Here is a 15187-nt window from a genome sequence, read left to right on the forward strand (position 1 = left end):
TGAATTATTTTATAGTGGCAGATTATAGTGTGGTGAGTAAAGGTTTTAGTACAACTCAGCACTAATTATTGCATATATATGGTATATAGAACATGTTTTATTATAAGACACTTAAGTAAAATAGTTTGACTACACAATATTTTCAGTCAGCATTAAGGTAAAGAAAGAACCATTTATTTATCAACTGATTTTAATGTCTGATATTGAAAAGCAGATATTTTGTATTGTTCATACACAACAAATTACAAACACAAATATTTAGACTTATTAACATTTATTGATTCACTTCTACTGAGAACCTCAATTACAGCAGCTCCAGGAAATATTGATTCATCTGGAATAAAGCATTCTAAACTCATGGCTCACATACTCTTTTTGAGCTTTTGACCATATCTATGGCTGGGGCAACAGATTAATAATCAATCATTAATTAATATCAAAATATGTATCTACAATTAATAACTCATTATGAACCATAAACCCCTGAATTGTTGCCAAAGGTGAAGGAGAGTGATGGCACTCAGCTATCATACACAATTAGTTTTAATATCAGAATCAACCTTATATTCAACTAAATTATTCAATTTAGTACACCACCCAATTTTGGAAAAACAGGGAAAACCCAAAAATGTGATATTAATCAAGTGGATCTCATAATCTTAGGGATACCACGGAGTTCTTGAGCATAGTGTACAGTCATTGAAGTTGTTTTATAGACACACATCAATTAACCAAGTTCTTTAGAAATGAAGTGTTTATTTAACTAACTACATGACTAAACTACTAACAGAAAACAAGTAAATAAATGATCAAACAAAAGGAAAAAGGAATAGAATGATAAATGATGAATGAAGGAATACAGTGAATACAACGAAGACAAATTATGAATAGAAACAAATCAAATGTGACCAGGTCAATTCAGTGACTGATATCTCTTCATTAAATTTGTTGCTTGACGTTTAGGCGCATCAATTAAATTTAGTTTTGGGTATTAATGCACCGTTCAGCAGTTGAGAGTTTAAGAAGCACCAGGGAAGATTGTGATGCAGTGTCATATTCTAAATTTAGGGATGAGCCTAATTTAGGGTAAAAGCTTTTTGATTATTTTCTCAATTACACTTATATCTGATATTAACTACCAACTTCTTAACCAAACCCTATTTATTAATTGACTCTAAATTTGTTTAGTAGTAATCAACAAACTCTTTCACATCTGAAAATGTATTTATATCACCTAACGTTTCAGATGTGCAGATGGGAGGTTGTGCTGGTTACCAGGAGTGGTTACAGTTTTTGTCTGGACCTCGGCATTCTAGATCTGTTTGATCCCACGGCGTGAACTCAGCTTGACTCGTTTCTGTCCGTCTCCATCTCTCTGACATTGCTGGATGTTGTTGTCGGCGGACACGTTCCCTCGGTGCGACTTGGCATGAAGTTTTCCTCCGTCTCCATCCCTCTCTCTCGTGCAGCGGGTCTCTGAACCATTTCTTCTAGCATCATCGTCTCCAACCATCATTGCCAGTTAAAAATGTCCTCTATATTAATTGTCCTTGGACAAATCCAAACTAAATTTTTAGTAGAGATCAGAGTCCACAGTGGGATGAAAGTTGGTGTCAGCTGGTCTCTGTTAGGGTGCTTTATGATGGCCAATGCTGAAGGGTTGTTTATGTAAGTGTCTGTGGAGATCTTGAAGGGTCAAAGGTGGCTATATAGAAGAAAAGGGATCTTCTTATCTCGATGGTTGCTGTTCGCAGGATGTTGTAAATCTATGATGTCTTGTTGGCCAGCATTCCTGGGGGTTGAAGGAAGAGCTGGTCTTGTATCTGGAAGGTTCTACTGTCTGCATTCGAAACATGCGGCGACATTTCCTACAAATAATATGTGATTATATCAGAGATTCACCTAACACCTCCAGAAGCAACAGGGAGGCAGTGTAGTGAACAGAGGAGTGGTGTGGGAAATTTTGGAAGGATTAGGGTTAGGATTAGGATTCACCTCAGCTGGCGCCATCTTTACTTAGCACTTAAACTTCCTCAGTTGTCATCATATGACGCTAGTCCAGCAGTCACATGATAACAGGTGGTTGTATTCAAGGGGAGATGGTGTGGTATATTTTCATGTCTTACACAAGACAGCGGCCCCTCTTATGCAAACATGGGTGAATAGTATACGTGGACATAGGGTCGGTCCAAAGTCCAGGGGTCGAAAGATAAACATGTAGGACACACATGTTTTTATGCTCAGCTCGCATGTTTATGACAGATGTTGCATAACATCTGAGCCCGATATAAGGAGGCACGAGAGCCCCGAAGTGCAGGACTTTCAGATTTGAGTTGAGACCTCTGGACGTTCTAGACGTTCGTTATGACATTTGTTGCTTGTTTGTAATAAACTCTATTATACCAAAGAGAACAGTGTCCGCGGAGCATCCTTCCTCATCACTTCAACAGCACTGTCGCAGGAGAGATACGACAATGGCAACCCCTGTCTCTTTTCAAAGATGGCCTCTGGTGTCGGATGTGAATGTCCTCCTTGATCTTTCTCCAGCTGTCGACTCGTGGATGGATTATTGAATGGGTCTACGGGGCACAGGCCCAGGGAGTCGACTAGTCAGAAGTTTCTGGTCTTTACACAACAATTAATCAACAAAATATTCAAAAAATGTATTACAGGAATAAAGGCCAGTGTGTAGTCATAGCCACAATAACATACATGCAGTTTAAAACATACATTTACGGTTGGTCAGCATTCAATGTAGAGATAAACTGAGAATACAACAACACAGCTACCAGGGCATGGGGAGGAGGCAGGAGGAAACAGCTAGCTGGGCTTTGAAAAATGTCCAAAATGATGCAGTGTGAATGCGTTGGTGATATTTAAGGAAACCATCCTGAGAAAAGGTTTCCCACATTGGTCACACCCGTATGGTTTCTCTCCAGTAGGAATGCGGTGGTGGGTTAAAAGGGAACTACCATCAGAAAAGGTTTTCCCCTCTTGGTCACACCATTACGGTTTCTCCCCACTGTGAATGCGTTTGTGGGATTTAAGGTTAGCAGACCAAGAAAAAGTTTTCCCACATTGGTCACACCAGTACGGTTTCTCTCCAGTGTGAATGGCTTGGTGTTTTTTAAGGGAACTACCATCAGGAAAAGTTTTACCACATTGGTCACACCAGTATGGCTTCTCTCCAGTGTGAATACGTTGATGTCTTTTAAGGGAACCAGCTTCAGAAAAAGTTTTACCACACTGGTCACACCAGTAAGGCTTCTCTCCAGTGTGAATGCGTTGGTGTTTTTTAAAGGAACTACCATCAGAAAAAGTTTTACCACATTGATCACACCAGTACGGTTTCTCTCCAGTGTGAATGTGTTGGTGGGATTTAAGGTGACTACCCCGAGAAAAACCTTTACCACATTGGTCACACCAGTACGGTTTCTCTCCAGTGTGAATACGTTGGTGGGCTTTAAAGTGACTACCCCGAGAAAAAGTTTTCCCACATTGGTCACACCAGTACGGTTTCTCTCCAGTGTGAATGCGTTGGTGGTCTTTTAGGTGACTACCCTGAGTAAACTTTTTCCCACATTGATCACAGCTGTACGGTTTCTCTGCAGTGTGAATACGTTGATGCCTTTCTAGGCCACCTTTAGTGGCGAAAGCTGCCCCACATAGGTCACAGCTGTACGGTTTCTCTCCAGTGTGAACTCTCTCATGAATCTTTAAACATCCAGATGTTGTGAAGGATTTGTCACAGTGTTGACAGCTGTGACGTTTGAGTCCCCCTCTTCCTCTCCGTTTCTATAGCAACAGACAAACATACAGAGAGAGAGAGAGAGAGTCAGTGACATGCCATGCTGGAGCGAGCTATCTAAAACCATAAATAACATTTAGAACATGTCTGTGGAACATAACCCACAATGGGCCTCATGCAGCAACGTTATCTTAAATTAACGTCATATTTTCTTTAAAATTTCTGTTAAGAGAAAAAATAAGAGAAGGGTTAAACGTAGAAGATGAATTCCCCCATGGGGATCAATAAGGTAGTATTGTATTCTATTTTATTTTAATTTAGAAACGGGTGCAAACTCATCAGGGGTAAAAAAAGGTGACAACGATGTGTATCCCCTTGGGACATTTTTTTAAAAAACATCAGCTGTAAAATTTGGATTTAGAGTCGATTTTAGCACGAGGATAAAAGGAATTAATGTAATGTCACTGCTACAAAAGTAAAGTAAGGGGGACATCCACTGTGTCTGGTTCACTGGAGACACTCACCTCACCTTCCCCTCTCATTGTCTCTCTGCTGGACTGATTATATACCTCACCATACTGATGTATTTTTGTTATATATTATACTATACCATATGATACCATAGTATATTTGACATTCTAATCAATTCTACATTATATTGCTGCATTATACTACATACTGTATTATACTGTAGCGGACTCTTAGGACATAATTCACCAAAATCTGTGGTACAACACAAGCAGTTATGTTATGTGCCTTTTCTGTGTTGTTTTTCCTTCACACTGACAAAGTGACAGTTGGTCCCATCAGTGTGTTTCTATGGTAATGTTGTGTCAGTGAACTGAGTAACACCTTTAACGGCTTGTTTTTTAGTGTTAGCTGAGAGAAATAAGAGACGTTTGTGTAGTCAATATTTCACGTTTAATCTCAATGCCATAAGGGAACCATAACATTAATGAGGTAATCGCCGCGAGGTGGATGGAGCTGTCACAGCTGGTGTGCATGGAGCACAGGTGCCAGGTAGACCCCCGCAGCGGAGCCCTGCAGCAAAAGCGCTACCGTTGGTACTGTAGAAAAAGAGTACCGTCACTTTTTAAAAAATTTTGGCATCGACTTGGTCCCGAAGTATCGGTTCTCGTGACATCCCTACTCCCTACCATCACACTGTCAAATGTGCTATCTCTTAATAACAACATTTATTTGAGTTAACAGAGAGACTGACCCACGAAAGAGACTTCAAACTGTGTAATCTCATCTGCCTAACGGAGACATGGCTAAAGCCAGAAGCAACAGTGTCCGTTGACGGATATAGAACAAAGTGGGCAGACAGAGATAAGCACCTGTCAAAGAAATCAATTGGTGGAGGACTATGTATATTTATGGACAATAAATGGATAAATACTCATAGAAGACTTTCATTGTAGGAGTTATAACTTTTATGAAGTCTCTAAAAAAAGACTGTTGTTTCAAGCTAGATTACATACCATCTGAAAGAAATACGTTACACAATACATTAGAAAGCTACTGTGGTGACGAAGCAGCTGCAAGTTAAAGTAAGTCTCTACGCCACAGCTTTCCAGAGATATTCTAAAAAGAGTAACTAGAGTAATTTCCTGTCGTATACGACAGCTTCGACCTCAGGGGGTTAATAACTATCGGCCAATTTCCAAACTGTCCTGTTTTGCTAAAGTCTTGAAGTCATTAGTTAATAATCAGCTCATATCATTCCTAAATTCAAACCAGTCTGGTTTCAGAGCTAAACATTGTACTGTCACTGCGATTACAGTGGTTATAAAGGATAGTGTATCTGCTGTTGACAAAGGGAAATACTGTGCTGCCCTCTTTGTCGATCTAACAAAAGCATTTGACAGTGTTGATCATGCTATGCTCCTGCAGAGGCTATGTGAAATTGGTTTTGATTATGAATCCTGTAAATGGTTTCAGGACTACCTGTATCATAGACAGCAATGTGTGATCCTGCAATGACCGTTCTGTATGGTTTCCACTGTCAAAGGGGGTTCACAAGGGTCTATATTGGATCCTGTCTTGTTCACAATTTATATCAACAACATTATGTCCTTCTTAACAAATTGTAACTCTCATCTTTATGCGGATGACACAGTTTTGTATTGCTTTGCTGATACTGCAGCCACTGATATCCTACAACAAACCTTTGACAAATTGCAAGATGCACTTTTTAATCTGAAATTAGTTCTGAATGCAAAGAAGACTAAATGTATGTTATTCTCGAGCCAGAGATACTGTGGACAATAATTTATATATTACCACTCTGAATGGAGTTAGTATTGACAGGGTCTCAGAGTACAAATACCTCGGCATCTGGCAGGACCCAAAACTTACGTTTAAATTTCACGTTGACACACTTGTCAGCATGCTACAACAAATAATTGGATATTTGTACAGAAACTGAGCTAATTTTCTTGTTCTGTAGGAAGCAAATAATTGAGGCCGTATTCTTGTCTGTCTTGGATTGTGGTGACATTATCTATAGAAACGCCTCTGCCTCCACTCTCAAACCCTTAAATTCAGTTTATCACTCCGCCCTCAGATTTATTACTGCTGACAGTTATTGTACTCATCATTGCATCTTGTATGAAAAGGTTGGTTGGGCGTCTCTAACAATAAGACGTGATAGGCATTGGTATTTATTAATTTATAAAGCCCTTAATAGCAACTTGCCATCATACATCACGTCCTTATTAAATTGGTCCTATAGTCATTATTCGACTCGTTCAAGTGAACGGCTAAAGCTTGAAGTCCCGCGTGCAAACACTAAATTTGGGGAAACTGCTTTTGGTGTTTGTGCTGCAAAAACTTGGAACAGTTTACAAGTAAGGAATAATATACAGCGAGCCGGTCATTGTTGTGAACATAGCAATGGTCTGTTATACATAGCAACGGTCTGCTATACATAGCAACAGCCCTCTATACAAAGCAACGGTCTGCTATAAAGAAATTATAGACTACAGAACGCTGTGATTGACCAATCAGAATCAAGTATTCAACACAGCCGTGTAATAAAACACATTCAAATTAAACACAGTTGTACCTCTAGGTGATTTTAAATCCATGATCACAATCTAATACACTCTTGAATGTGACTGTTTTTCACAGTGTTCTATTGCTGTCTGGCTGAATGCTTCTTGTAATTCGTTGATTTGGTTTTTATGTATTTATTCTGTTTTATTGTTGTCTTGACATCATTGAAATTGAGGGCATGCTCTCAATGATTCCTCGAGAACTAAATAAAGGTTGAATGAACGAAAAAAAAAAAGATGACATGGGAGATATATGCGCACCCTGCTAGGATGTACGAGGACAACGCCAGAGTCCTGGGGATTCATACCATATTAAGCACCACCTAGCACTAGAAGGCAACGAAGAGCCTCACGCTAGAGTGAATACCAAGGCAACACCCCAGCGGCGCCAACAACCTCGCCAGCAGGGTAGTCAATAGAACCAGGGGGGTGGTAGCCAAGGCCACTTCCAGAAACAGACCAGGCCAAGGCAACAAAGTACATTCCCATCAAAAAGAAAGTTTACAGTGTTGAGATTCTACCTTAATTATTACAATAGGACACCCGGCAGACCAAAAATAGCTAAAGAAAAATGGCTTTGACCTCAGAGGGTTAAACAGTAATTTATTCAGTTACTGACTCTTCCTCGTGTCTTTAGAGTCGTTATGAAGCCATGAAGTCATGAACACTGACCTGAACATCGGTGGTATCAGAGGACGAGCCTGCTGCTGTTCTTCTGGGGACCTTGTTGCTCTCGTGGTCCGGGTTCTGCTGGTCCTCCTCCATTTCACTCTTGTAGTGCTCCTGGTCCTGGTCTCTGTTTCAGAAAGTGTGATTAGTGTTTTATTCCCTCATTCATTCAGTCCGTATCGAAGGTTTACTGTGTGTCAGATATTAGTTTGTTACTCAGGACTGTCTAAAGTTACTCTTATGTGCTGCCAGTCATTTCTTTGAACATTCAAATATCACACAGCATCAAGTCACCATCAGCTCAGAATAACCCTTTATCATCCATTAGGAGATGTCAGTCTGCTAAAAGATGAATTAAAGGACAACACTGAATTCAACTTTATTGTGTTATTGACGCTTTTCCCTGCTGGGACTTTTTTAAAGAGAAATGTGCACAGTCAGCATATCCATGCATTAATATCTCTAGTGGACTGGATTCAGATGGAGGCTCTGCCTCTTATTTACCTGTTGCCATGGTGAATCGTAGTATCAGAGCTCCATTGATGAAGGCTGGTTTCATCCTCACATTTGATTGAACAAACTCTGATCAGCTGTTCTGGATCTGAAAACTTTTCCATCTCAGAGTTTGTTAAAGCTGCTTTCTGAAACGGGCTCCTGGTCCTGGTCTCTGAGATCCAGCAGGTCTCCACTCTGACTGCTGGACTCTGTTGTCCTGGACTCACTACAAATCAAAGCACACAGATATTCAGGTCCTGCTGTCTCCTCTGGTTTTACTCTCATCCACGTAGTGCTGATAACATGGTCCACTGAGACAAACTGAGAAACTCCTCTCAAACTGGACTAAAACACAAAGGAACCGGAAGTTCAATCAGATAACAGGAGCACACATTACAGAGAGCTAAGGCTAACGCTAGCAGTTAGCCACACAGCAGCAGGCCGAAGCTAACAGGCTAACTAGCTGTTAGCATCGCAGCTAGCCCAGCGTGCTAACGCTAAATTCACTTTGATTTCCGGCTCAAAGAAACATTATTAAAGTGTTTACCTGAGTGTGTGCGGGTTCACCTGGAGCTCTGCCGCCTCGAAACGGATCAAATATGCTCGTCAACTAACGAAACAACTATCCCGCCACCAGCCCGAGGTCACTACGAAACAACCACACTTCCGGTTTGCTCTACTTCCGGTCTGGTTTTTCACTTTAAAGTGAAAGAAAGTCTCCACCTGTAGGTCAGGAGGGAAACAACGATTCACAGAGGATTTTATTAATCAACGTTATTATATTCAGTGGTGGAATGTAACTAAGTACATTTAGTACTTTAGTACTGTACTTAATTCAAGGTACTTTACTTGAGTGTTTCCATTTCCTGCTACCTCCTACTTCTCCACGTATCTCCAGATGTGTTGATGTTGAATGTTTGTGGTAAATCTGTTTTATAGGAGTAGTTGTTGGTATCCCTTAAGTTGCACACCCATATGCCTGCTGCCTCGACTCAGTATCGTGGTCAAGTGAGCGATGGCATCTTCTGGGTTATCAAGTGCATGCCGTCTTTCCTCGCTGTTTCGCTGAGAGGCCCACGACACCTCCAGAGGGTTCAGCAGTGATTCAGTGTCCCAGGTTCACCCAATGATATATTATGACCCATTTATATATATATTTATTATATTATGAACAATTTATGTATATATTTATTATATTATGAGCAATTTGTCATAACCCAGACTACTAAAGTATGTATATGTAGTTGATTTTCTATAAACTTTCATCTTTGGACTGATAGTGGTTGATAAAGTCAAATAATACGACATCAGAGGTTAAATCAATGCTTTGCCGACGGGTCAGTGTTACAGGAACTCTTAGCCTGACAGTTAGCCTGCCCCGGACCAGGTTAGTTACCCTGTTATCAGTAGCCAATGAGGAGAGGGAGCTCATGAATATTAATGACCAGGAGAACCTGATGTCGTCGGCTTTACAGCGACACAAACAGAAATGAAAAACTTTTAAACTTTAATTTAATAAAATGAATTAATTCACTTCTGCTTTTATGAACATTTAAAAAAAATCAGTCACAGCTGCTGTTTGGGCTTAACTACTGAGGTCATTTATTATCTGACTGCTGTAAGATCATTAATGATAATGAGTCCAATTAGCTCACGACTTAGTCCTAAAACAATGTTAATGCTGAGAACGCCGATCAACAGCTCAACAAATATTGATTGATGGAAAGTTTGTTAAAAATTGTAGAAGGGGGTTTTAATCCCGCTAACGCTTTTATCTAATATTACGAGAACTTAACGAGACGGGTCGCTCTCAGAGTGTCAGAAACTGAGAGTTTCCTGCGGGCGACGGCACGTTCATTAATCTGCCGCCTGTAGCACTTAAGGATCAGCTAAGCAGCTGCTAGCGGGCCCGTAGCCCTCCAGAGAAACTGCGGCTAGTTTCCACTGTCGGGGTCCCGTTGCTACCGTTAGTCCCCTACTCCAACTCCTCTCAACTGCTTGCTGGCTCTGTTCTCCACTTGGAGTAAAATCCGTACGTAACGCCAAAGAGAAGACGAGGGAAGGGGGGAAGGGCGGAGACTGGCCTCCTTATGTGATTCTAACCTACTGGCCTCTGCTAGGTTAATTAAAGAGAACAATCCCCTAACTGCTTACAGCATAAGCCTGTTATACGGATGCTCCTTATAAACCGAACAGCCGGTCTCGGTACCTCTCCGTCTAGATAGCCTGTGCAAGGTCCCTAGCCTTTAGAGAAAAGCTCAACAGTTACGAGATCTCACCGGGCGCGGACACCTGGTCCGGCCCAGGGAGAGATCTGCACCTAGGCTTCCCTACCTCTAAAAATATGTGTGTGTATTATTTAAGTCAGTAACGTGGCCGTGGTGTGGAGGGCGCTGAAGCTTACCTCTCGGGAGCTCCACAGTGAGTCTTCTCGCGTAAAAAAGTCTTCGGTGCGGTTGCTTCACTCTCACAGAGAAAAACTCAACAACGATTGGCTAGTGAAGCGATTATTTATTTAAAACTTCAGCACAACCAAGGGTTCTTCCAACAACAACAAAGAAAAATTCTAATTTTGGTTTAAAAAGGGAAAGTACCGCTTTGGCTAAATTTTGATCTTTTTTTCTTCCCCCCTTTTCGAGCAAACGTGTGCGAGCAAAAGTCTTTCTACCTTTCCACGCTTCCTTTACATTTCTGTTCACCAGTTGACATTAATTGCTAACGAATGAGAGGAAATGCATTCTCTTCTGCGAGTGTGGGCAGGGAGTACACAAATCCTCACCTTACGAGAACAATCAACTTTCACCGATGAAAAGTTCTGCAAAGTTTAAAACCTCCCAAATGGTATTTCTGCAGCTTCCGATTCAGCCACATGTTTTCCTGTACATCTGCTGTTTTTGAATTTTGCGGTTTTGTTACTTTCCACTGCAGACATGTTGACACAAACTTAAACTTTCCATGGCACACAACATGTCTATGCACAGCACACAAACCTGCTTATGCACATTCCTCTTTATAGCAATGAGAACACAAAGCTGATTAAATGCTTGGTATATGGGATTACATGAATAAGATAACACAAAGTAAAAAACACACAAAGGTACAAATTAAGGTAAAACCTTCTTTTCTCAAGTAAAATCTCTTCTAACAGTTTGAACACCCTTAAAGTGAACATTCTGTTCTTTAACTCTTTAATTTTTTTGGCAAGACGCCACTTATTCTTTCTTTCACAACACAAACATCACACTGTAAAATATAATGAACCAAGGATAAGGTAACAAAAGTTAAAGGTCTCATATTATGCTCATTTCCAGGTTCATAGATGTATTTTAATGTTGCACTAGAACATGTTTACATGCTGCAATTTTCAAAAAAACCTTTATTCTTCTCATACTGTCAGCCTGAATATGTCTGCTCAGAGGCTCTGTTTGAAAGACCCTGATTCACAGCCTGTCTCCTCCCACTCGGCTCTGCTCTGATTGGTCAGCGTTTTCTGTCAATCAAACGTCCTCAACACAGCGTCACTCTCTCCCCCTCCCCTGGAGCTGCTCAGTGCTCACGGAGAGAGAGAGCTACCTGTAGGTCTGATTGTAGCTCGTCTGCAGGGAGAGGGAGAAGCAGCTAGGAAGAGTTTATAAACTACTTTAAAGTTTATAAACCAGAAACTTCACCCAGCGCCCGTTACCGGAGGAATCTGATCAGAAATCGGCGACAAATGATGAACATCTGCGGTCCAGATTCCAAGTTTTCCTGACGGTTTCTCTCCGATAAATAATGCTATTTATAGCTCTATTAGTTAGCTCAGTGTTTACCTTATGCATCAACTCTGTAAACCGTAAACATACACTCTGTTTTACATGTGTCTTTACAGGTCCCTCTGTGAGAAATGACTGACAGAATAATCCCAGAGGACAGCAGATAGCTCTGTTTACATGGAGATACAGAGCTAACCCATTAGCATGTAGCTACCGCTATGAGACTGTGTGTAAAGACAGCGAACATCAGGGTGGAAAATAGAAGATGTGAAACAGTAGTCAGTTCATTATTTCTGGTAAAAGACACCTGATAAATGTATGGAAGTAATCAGAGTCTCTGTGTTACCATGACTACAGACCGGTTAACGTTACACTCACCGGAGCTCACCGGAGCTGAAAGACTTTCTCCTGTACCATGTCAACATAACTGCAGGTGGGATGATTAAAAATGCTGTGAATAATTAAGATTGTCATCTGTCTACTCAAATAAAGTTTGACTGTGAAACAGAAATGTATTGTGTTACTTACAGTCACTATTTACTACCTGTACTCTTCTACATGCATGACATCAAATAAATATAATATATAAATATCAGCTGTTTAAACAGTGTAATTACATAAAGCCTTTGTGAAAGAACATGTTATATTTAGATGATGGGAGTACATGAAGCCTGTTCTGCTGGAGGAGCAGACTTTGCTCATAGTTAGGTTGAGGAGGAGAGACAGTGACGCGCTGTGGGGCGGGGTCAGCTAGCTGGACGTTCTCTCTGGTTCCACCAGGAAACCCTTATATGGCTTGCAATTCTCTAACGACGTCACCAGAGTAGGAAAAGCTGCGCAGCGTATTTCCACACCCATTTCCGGACAAACGGAGCAGGAGAAAAAGAGAGAGGATGGTCTTTTATGATACTATGGTGACCTGTAAACACACAGGGGACAGATATTGATGTTTAAAAGACATGGAAAAATGCATTTTGCATAATAGGTGACCTTTAAGTAATTCAATTATAAATGATAAATGATCAAAATGAAATGAAATAAAGATGTAAAGATGTAAATGATCAAATGATTATACAAATAGGTGGTTAAAAATCACCCCGTCTCTGTTCAAAGATGGTCTCTGGTGTCGGAGGTGATTGTCCTGTCATTAGGGTGTACCAGAAGATATCTCAAAGGAAACTTCCACTTTATTTCTACCTGATGTATTTCCCATAAATGTGTCCATTGTGACTCTATTGGTCGCGCTAACTTGTTGTCACTTAATCTGACCGAGTCACTTAATTTGGAAAGTTGTAGGAGGCTGATATCAATGTTCTGCACTAGTCCTTGTTTCCCTGAATCTCTATAACAGAGGTGCTGAGTGCAAAGTTAGCGTGACCCAGAGTCACAACGGTTATATTTATGGGAAATACATCAGGTTGAAATAAACCAGAATTTACCTTTAAGATTTTTAAAGGTTTGTGGTTGGTTCTCCCTCCTTGTGATTGGAAGACTCTTCCAGATGTTCTGACAGTTCAGCCTCAAAACGTAGTCCCACTGGGAAGTTTCTGGTGGTCCAAGTATGTAGTCGTAGCCACGAAAACATACATGCTGTTTAGAACATGAAGTTACTGTTGGTCAGCCTTCAATGTGGAGAGAAACTCAGAATATAACAACACAGCTATCATGGCATGGGGAGGAGGCAGAAGGAAAAATCTAGCTAGGCTCTGAAACATGTTCACAACGATGCAGTGTGAATGTGTTGGTGGTCTTTAAGGGATCTATACTGAGAAAAAGATTTACCACACTGGTCACACCAGTACGGTTTCTCTCCAGTGTGAATACGTTCATGGGATTTAAGGGAACTATCCTGAGAAAAAGTTTTACCACACTGGTCACACCAGTACGGTTTCTCTCCAGTGTGACTAAATTGGTGGGATTTAAAGGCACTATTCCGAGTAAACGTTTTACCACACTGGTCACACCAGTACGGTTTCTCTCCAGTGTGACCACGTCGGTGGGCTTTATGGGAATTTGAATCAGAAAAAGTTTTACCACATTGGTCACACCAGAACGGTTTCTCTCCAGTGTGAACACGTTGATGTATTTTGAAGTTATCTAATCTAGTGAAAGCTGCTCCACATTCATCACAGCTGTAGGGTTTCTCTCCAGTGTGAATGTATTGATGTATTTTCAGGTAACCTGATCTAATGAAAGCTGCTCCACATTCATCACAGCTGTAGGGTTTCTCTCCAGTGTGAATACGTTGATGTAATTTGAAGTTATCTAATCTAGTGAACGCTGCTCCACATTCGTCACAGCTGTAGGGTTTCTCTCCAGTGTGAATACGTTGATGTCTTCTGAGGCCATGTGATCTACTGAAAGATGCTCCACATTCAGCACAGCTGTAGGGTTCCTCTCCAGTGTGAATACGTTGATGTATTTTGAGGCCATATGATCTACTGAAAGATGCTCCACATTCAGCACAGCTGTAGGGTTTCTCTCCAGTGTGAATACGTTGGTGGACTTTGCGGTAACCTTCCGAAGTGAAAGTTTTCCCACATTCAAAACAGCTGTAGGGTTTCGTTCCAGTGTGAACTCTCTGATGAATCAGTCCCTTTCTTCTTCTCCGTTTCTATAGCAACAGACAGACAGAGAGAGAGAGTCAGTGAGATGCCATGGTGGAGCGACCTATCTAAAACCATGAAGAACATTTAGAACATGTCAGTGGAACATAACCCACAATGTTCCAGTCTGACTAATGCACTACCACCCGTGACAACCAACTGCAGGGCCGTGTCCCTCTGTCATTTGATCTAGTGATCTAGTGACATTTGATTGGTCACCACAGACGCCCTCTTGACATTTATTAATTATCAGGCCCCATCCCCATTATGGAGTTGCATTATGGGAAATGTAAGACCTGTAGTTGAAGATTAACCCAAACCACGCACTAAGTCATTCATTCAATTTATTTTAACTGAGAAACACATTGAGGTAGAGACCTCATTTCAATACCTGAGCAGGTAGTGTACAGAGTACCTGAGCAAGTAGTGTGCAGAGTACCTGAGCAGGTAGTGCACAAGGTACCTGAGCAGGTAGTATACAGAGTACCTTAGCAGGTAGTGATCAGAGTACCTGAGCAGGTAGTATACAGAGTACCTGAGCAAGTAGTGGACAGAGTACCTGAGCAGGTAGTGCAGGGGTCTCAAACTCGCGGCCCGCGGGCCAATTGCGGCCCGCAAGACGATATTTTGTGGCCCCCACCTTGATATGAAAGTTTAATGTTAGTGCGGCCCGCAAATTTTTTTTTTTTTTATAAAGTTTTTTTTGGGGGCATTTTTTCATTTTTATTGACAGGACAGTGGATAGAGTCTTGGAAAGGGGGGAGAGAGAGAGTGGATGCGGAAAGGGCCACAGGCCGGATTCGAACCCGGGCCGCCGCGGTCAGGACCAAGTCTTGTTACATGGGCGCCCGCTCTACC

At 41.2% G+C, this 15187-nt stretch overlaps 1 pseudogene; it reads right to left on the reverse strand.

Annotated features, from left to right (window-relative positions):
- The window catches only part of LOC141773569 (uncharacterized), an 82698-nt pseudogene that overhangs the window by 38781 nt on the left and 28730 nt on the right, over nt 1–15187 (reverse strand).

The sequence above is a fragment of the Sebastes fasciatus genome, chromosome 9 (genome assembly GCF_043250625.1).
Source record: "Sebastes fasciatus isolate fSebFas1 chromosome 9, fSebFas1.pri, whole genome shotgun sequence".
Taxonomy (NCBI): Eukaryota; Metazoa; Chordata; class Actinopteri; order Perciformes; family Sebastidae; genus Sebastes; species Sebastes fasciatus.